The 6,898-nt window shown below is 32.9% G+C and overlaps 1 protein-coding gene across 1 annotated transcript in view; it reads right to left on the reverse strand.

Moving 5' to 3' along the window:
* Positions 1 to 6,322, reverse strand: part of LOC117177100 (ras-related protein Rab-23) — a 46,751-nt gene extending 40,429 nt beyond the window's left edge. Inside the window, exons 1-2 of the mRNA XM_033367590.1 lie at positions 6,296 to 6,322; positions 3,059 to 3,100 (exon numbers count right to left, since the gene is read on the reverse strand). The gene's annotated coding sequence lies outside the window, so the exon portion shown is untranslated. The remainder of the gene's footprint in view (positions 1 to 3,058; positions 3,101 to 6,295) is intronic.
* Positions 6,323 to 6,898: the final 576 nt, after the last annotated feature.

Below are 6,898 nucleotides of genomic sequence, written 5' to 3' on the forward strand. Positions count from 1 at the left end.
CCCCCCCCCCCCCGTTTTTGTCAAATATATACATTTTGAGACTCCCTGAATCCGAAAAACAGGTTTTTACGAATTTGTCTGTCTGTGTGTGTGTCTGTAGATTTTTAGTTTGGCAGCACGCTAACTTTCGAAAGAATTGACAGATTGGATTGGCCTTTGGTATACTCTTTTATAAAACCAAAATTTACCATTTATGGTCAAACTATGCAAGATACGAAAAAAATGAATAAGCTAAAATTGTGCGCCCTGGAAAGACCTACAAATTTATAATAAATCATTTTTCGATAGGATGCGTAGATTTTGTTTTTAGCCGTAAAAAAAACATTAAAAATAAAAAAAATAAAATTTTTTTGGACTAGCGACACAAACTACGGAAACTTGTTCATCCAAAAAGAGCTATAATTTTTGATAGGACACGTAGTTTTTGCTTTAGACGTAAAAATTGAAATTCAAAATAAAAATATTAAATTTTTTTATAAATGACACAACGTACAAACTAAAATTAACAGACAAAAAATGTTCGCGTGAAAAAATCTATTAATTTATTAGTAATCATTTTTAGATAGGACGAGTAGATTTTCTTTTAATTGTAAAAAATAAGATTAAAAATAAAAAATTAAATTTTTGGAAAAAGGACAGAAAAGACGAAAGAGGATACAGGATCCTATATAGGAACCTATATATATTTCTGTATTAGACCCTATACAGACGCACAGTATTTTTTATTCAATCGTAAAAAACAAGATTTAAAATAAAAATATATGACAAAAACAAGGAAATAAGAATTAGTATTATTCAATTTTTATGCATATTATGAATTGTAATTATATAAATTTATTGAAATGATGCATGTTTATGCGCAGCTCAGAATACAATTTAAAGCAAAATAAGAAACAAATATAAAAATAATCATGATAAATACAATTTGCTCTTTATTTTGCAATTTTTGAATAAGCAATCCCAAACAGAGTTACATAAGAAATATATCATATTTAATATAAAAGTGTTATTTATAATGTAGAAAAGTTGAAATTTTGGACAAATCGAGTGCGAAGCACGAGATACGTGATGAGAATGTGTTCGTTAAAACCGAAAACGCTTTAACAAAAGAGAGTTCAAAATCACAAAATTACAGTTGTCAGTCCGTTGACCTTTGATTTTAAAAGGTATGTCCACGAATGCGGAAGAAATATAAAGACCAAGCGCGTAGCGCGAGGTAAAAACACAATCGAGCGCGAAGCGCGAGATAAATGTACAATCGAGGGCGGAGCGCGAGAACCAACAGTCGCGCGCCCTAGGCGCGCTCAAACTTGCATAATAAAAACGTATGGGGGAGGGGGGATGTAAACATGATGTTAATGGGTTAAAATTATTCCTTAAAGATTCCTGATAAGGTACTTTAATTATCTTTAATTACTTCAATAAGTTTAATACTTTAATTGACCAAAAGTTTACGAAAAGTGCTTCTTTTTCCATTTTTTTTTTTTCAAAAATTAATCATTTCCCATTTAAAACCCCATGTTAATTTTAAAGGTCTGTGTGCATGGGTTAACGCTGAAAAAAAAATTCTTATAGATTTTCTTTTTCCTGGAAAACAAACAAAATGGGAAGGGGGCGTTGATCACCAAAAAACGAATGTTTACAGGTAATAAATTTGAACCACTCTAATATATACACAGAAGCTTATTTATACATACATGTGTTTATATAATATGTATTTCTATTGTGATTATATAATTAGTTTATATAACCCTCTGATGGCGCACATTTTCTGGCGTCCCGTTCATGGTGCACCTGGGTATGTAGGTACCCAAAACATATTTCATAGATGAAAACTATTTAGAATACATATTTTTCAAATTTTCAGGAGTGAAATAAAATCTTTAGAATGTCAAGAATACAGCTGTATAAGTTTGGTATTCATATTTTGATTAGGCAAAAGATGGTAAAATTTTAAACAAATTTACAAAAATAATCAAAAATCGCGTTTTCTTCGGGTATTCCCTTAAAATTGTGTGAAATTAAAAAAATCGCAGTGATTCATAAACTGTACATTTCCAACAGTAGGGTCGTGTTATCAGTTCTTTTATCATCAAAAAAAGTATACTTGTTTTTCAAATCTGATGATTGTGAATATATGCCCACAAAGCGCTTCAAACGCTTATTACTTGAATAGATGCTGACTTTAGAGTAGGGTGACATGCTTGACAATTAGACCTTATTTTTCACCTAATTTAGCGACCACTATCCCCACACCCCTCTTCTTACCTGGGTACCGACGGACCCAGGGGCGCCATCAGAGGGTTACTTATTAAATTAAATGATCATTAATAAATTATATATAGTTATATAATTTGATTACATAATTATGTAAATCACAAAAAAATATTGCGATAATATAATTATATAATTTATTATAAAATATTACAAATACATATATAAATAAGCTTCTGTATACAAATTAGGGTGTTTCAAATTTATTACATGTAAACATTCGATTTTTGAGACCCCCTCCCCCCCTCCATTTTGTTCGTTTTCTCGTAACTCAATGTACACACAAATGTGAAAGGTGAAACAGAAACAAAATAAAACTGAGTATCCAATTGAGAACGCGCTTCTCTGCATTTAGTTTGACAGATTCTAGCTACGAAAGTGGTTCGAGTATTAAATTCGAAAATGGTTCGAAAGTGGTACTGTTTTCACGAAAACTAAAATACATATTTTTAATTTACGCAGTTCATTCTTGCGCGATTGTTTTTAAATATTTTGCCGTATACAACAAATTATTTATTGCCATAGGAAAGGATAAGCCCGTTGGAAATTTGTGAAATTAAAAGGAATACACCAAACTTTATAAAATTTGTGGAAATCTTCGGGAATTTCGGAAAATGTACAGATTTTTTTATCTACTGCTAAAACGCAGAAAGCTGCTGCCCTCCTCAGTATTCAACACAAGCTAAACATGACTTTTTCGATTCCATATAGTTCTAGACTCAGTTATTTATTTTGGACTCACTATCTTACGGCGGATTACCTTATTATTTTGGACATTACTTACGGGAAATGATGCACGAAATGAAGCTGGATATCATATGTGTTCCTGAAACAAAGAAAAATGAATGCGACAGCAGTGATCGGAAATAGGAAGTTAAAAAACGGGTTAGATTGCAGAATAGGGGCGTCATCTGTCACCTCTGTTTTGGCTGGAAAAGAAATTTTGTTTGGCAACAAACTATTAGAATATTTAATTTCAATTATAAATGAAGCGATCTTATGAGGCAAAAATTAAAATTTATTGTTACTTTTGTTACTATGATATCTTAAATATGGGTCTGTCACGATATATTGCAATGATCATATTTAACGAGGATTTGGAAATGGGTAATGATGTGACCAACATTATTTTTTTTACTAGTCATAGAGGTGCCTTACCGCCCCCACAGAACGTTGGAAAAGGATAGGGTTTTGACCAAATTATTTTTGTGACCTGTCAAAGAGGTGTTTCTGGCCCTTTGGATGTTTAGCAGCACCTAAACGGAGAGTTAAATATGATCATTGCGATATCGTAACATAATCATATTTAAGATATCGTAGATTCGTAGTAACAAAAGTAACAATAGTTCAAAACTTCTGCCTGATCAAATCCCTTGATTTATCGTTTAATTAAAGATTCTAATAGTTTGTTGCTGAAAAACTGGCTTTCCAGCCAAAAAAAAAAAAAACAGGTGACGCCCCTATTGTGCAATTGCACCGAAAAACGTACTTGAGATGAAGGGCCTGCGGTCTAAACCTGCCAAGTGAAATTTTTTTCGAAATTGACTTTTTTGTATTTTCTGGAACATTTTTATATGCAATTAATATCCCACAAACGAAACGGCAAAATTCTTTTTAGTTTTGTTTGTGATACACATGTCAGTGCGTGTGCAGTTAAGTCTATGCATGTATCAAAAGTTTGTTGTGGCTACTTCCACGTCATTTTCGATGTTGTCGTCTACAGATCGCTGTAAAGACGAAAGGTCAGCGACGCTTCTCGATTAATAATACGCAGCAAATTTGTGCAATAAACTATTTTAAATGTTTGCAAGCACATCTATGTTTGGCATCCGATTCCAAGCATTTTGTCATATAAAACTTGTCCGCAACTTGAAAAATAACACAGAAAAATTAAACGTACAGCTTTACTTGTCACATAACGTTCTATTTTTATTTAAATTTTATAAAACGTGAATTATTTTTCTCTAGTAAATGAGCAAAAAACATTTTACGGAATAAAAAAATATTGAACATTGCAAAAATGACAACGACCTTCCTTCGACGTGCAACATTTCTGAAATGTCAGTTAACAGGTTTAGACTGCGGATCCTTCAACTATGGTCAGGGTAGACCGTGAATCACATGGTAGCCAAGAATTCAGTCTGATTCTCAATGAGAGAGCGCATCAGCACATTAAGGAGCATACATTTTCATCTCCCCGATTGTCGTGGGTTAGAATGGATGCTATTAATACTTAAAATTAATATTTTTAGAGTTATTAGGCTTGAATATATTTGCATGTTAAATTATACATCTAAGATGTTAAACTCCTATAGAAAAATGCGCCAGACCTCTATTGACCGCTTGATGAAGCTTATAGTCAATTCCGTTCGATATATCCATGGACATAGGAAACACGGGACTAGGCATGCCATCTTAACTTGGCGAGCGGGGTTGAATCCACGGAAGGGGGGAGAATTCCATGCGCGGGGAGAACCGCCATCTTACGATGTGCCATTTGATTATGCGCACGAGTATTTTGGCCGACAAACTGTGTAGGAAAATATAAACATGTGGGCGCTGCCATGTTTGTCGCGGGACATCAAAAGGTGACGGACCTCCCCCCTCATTGCATCACCCCCGCAATGGCATGCCTACCCGTGCAGAAATCTCGGTCTGGCCCCGATCGGGACCAGACCAGTCCCGGTCGGGTCCCGATCGGGAATCCTGGTCGGGGCCAGGCCGCGCATGAAACACACGCCCAGATCGGGGCCAGGTCAGGACACCCGATTGGGAAACCCGATCGGTGTCCGATCGGCACACAATGAGTCTCATTATAATCCATTCATGAATTTCACAAATGGAGTTTTAATATAAGTAAACACGAAACTATCGAATAGTCCTCTCCTTTCGAAGGCCACCTTAATATTTTGAATTTCAAATTAAGTTATTTTAAGTTAAAATTAAGGTACTACAGGCACGAAAAGAAAAGGTTTCAGAATACAAAATTGAATTATACTTTTGAAAATTGTAAAATTATTGTGGATGGTATCAGTTTCGAGGAAAGGGTTTGTTTTGTATGAAAAACTGGATGATAACCACAAATATTTTAAGCAACAATTTTAATTTCTTGAAAAAATGTTGCTTATAAAACTTTTTAACAAATTAGAAAAAGTTTTTTGGCACAAAGATTCCCTACAACTTGATATTTTCGAATGCTTCCAAAGAAAATCATCAAAAATAAGGTATGATTTACGATCTATTAACATATTACTGCAAAAAAATTCAATTTTCAGTCAATTGCATTACTTCTTGAAAAATTCAAGAAGGTGGTTGTAGATAATTTTTTTTCCAAAAAATTGCGCCATCATTTATTAGATTGTTTTATTATTTTAAATCGGTTAAGAAGAAATATAGACCAAACAACTTTTAAACAAAAATGAAAATTTTTGAATTAAATATTTCTGGTTGTTTTAAATATTATTTACAGAATATGCATTTAATTAATTTTTATTATTGTTAATTCATTTCGATTTAACGGACATTTTTATAAGTTGAAATTGCATTGTTTATAATAAAAAAGAAAAAAAACTTCGTTTATAATTTTAAACTTCGCGTGAAACCAATTAGATGCAGAATGCGACGCATGTGCATTTGTATAACTAGTTCTTGCTGGAATGTTATGAAAATTTGTCCTTAATGTATTTCTGTATTAAATTTATTATTAATACAGAATCAAAGTATCAATAACATAATCGATTGTATCACATATTTTACTCTTATAATTTAAAAACATTACAATTTTGTGCATACTGCAGTTCATTTCTTGTCAATAGACTTGATGATTCTAACTCTACATTAAATCGAAAAACCTTGAGTTCTTTAATCATAATTGAAAACAAAAGAACTTAATCAATTTCATCATATAATAATATTTCACTCATTTGATGGTAAATATACTAATTTTACGTCAAAACATTTAATTAATTATTAATTTATTTGAGGTTAGGTTTCAATGAGCCCGCAGAGTGTAATTACTTACTCTCATCTTCCTCGCACAGGTTTCGAGGTCAACTGACTGGTGTTTGGTGCCTCTGAACACGTGGCTTACTCGCCTCATGCATTTATAAACATTGCTAGAATATTTTAAACGAGTATTATGTATACAAATTTCACTGCACTACCAGAAAAAAACAAGCAGCACTAGTTCTTCGAGCGCATGGAGATGGCGTTTCAGTTGGAAATCGGTTTGGCTCGGTCGGGCCCAGGTATGGGCCGCACGGTTCTACCGATCAAGGCCAGATCGGTATTACGTTTGAAATCGGGCGATTTCTGCACGGGTAGTCCCTTGTTTCCTATATCCATGGCTATATCATTTCGTGAATTAAAATGCAATACATACTTTTGAATTTTAAACTTTTAAAATCAGAGCTTAAAATTGTTTTTATTCAAACGCTCAACAATTTACGCGTAAAAATGGAAACTTTTAACACTTTTCAATTGAAAATTTTTAAATTAAAAGCCGTGAAGCTGCATAATTCTAAATATTTAACTTTTAAAAATTGTTGAGTTCAAATATTTAAAAAAATAGAAATTCACGCTATCATTTTCAATGTTAGCTTTAAAAATTACAGCATGGACTTCT

Source organism: Belonocnema kinseyi, chromosome 7 (genome assembly GCF_010883055.1).
Source record: "Belonocnema kinseyi isolate 2016_QV_RU_SX_M_011 chromosome 7, B_treatae_v1, whole genome shotgun sequence".
Classification (NCBI taxonomy): domain Eukaryota; kingdom Metazoa; phylum Arthropoda; class Insecta; order Hymenoptera; family Cynipidae; genus Belonocnema; species Belonocnema kinseyi.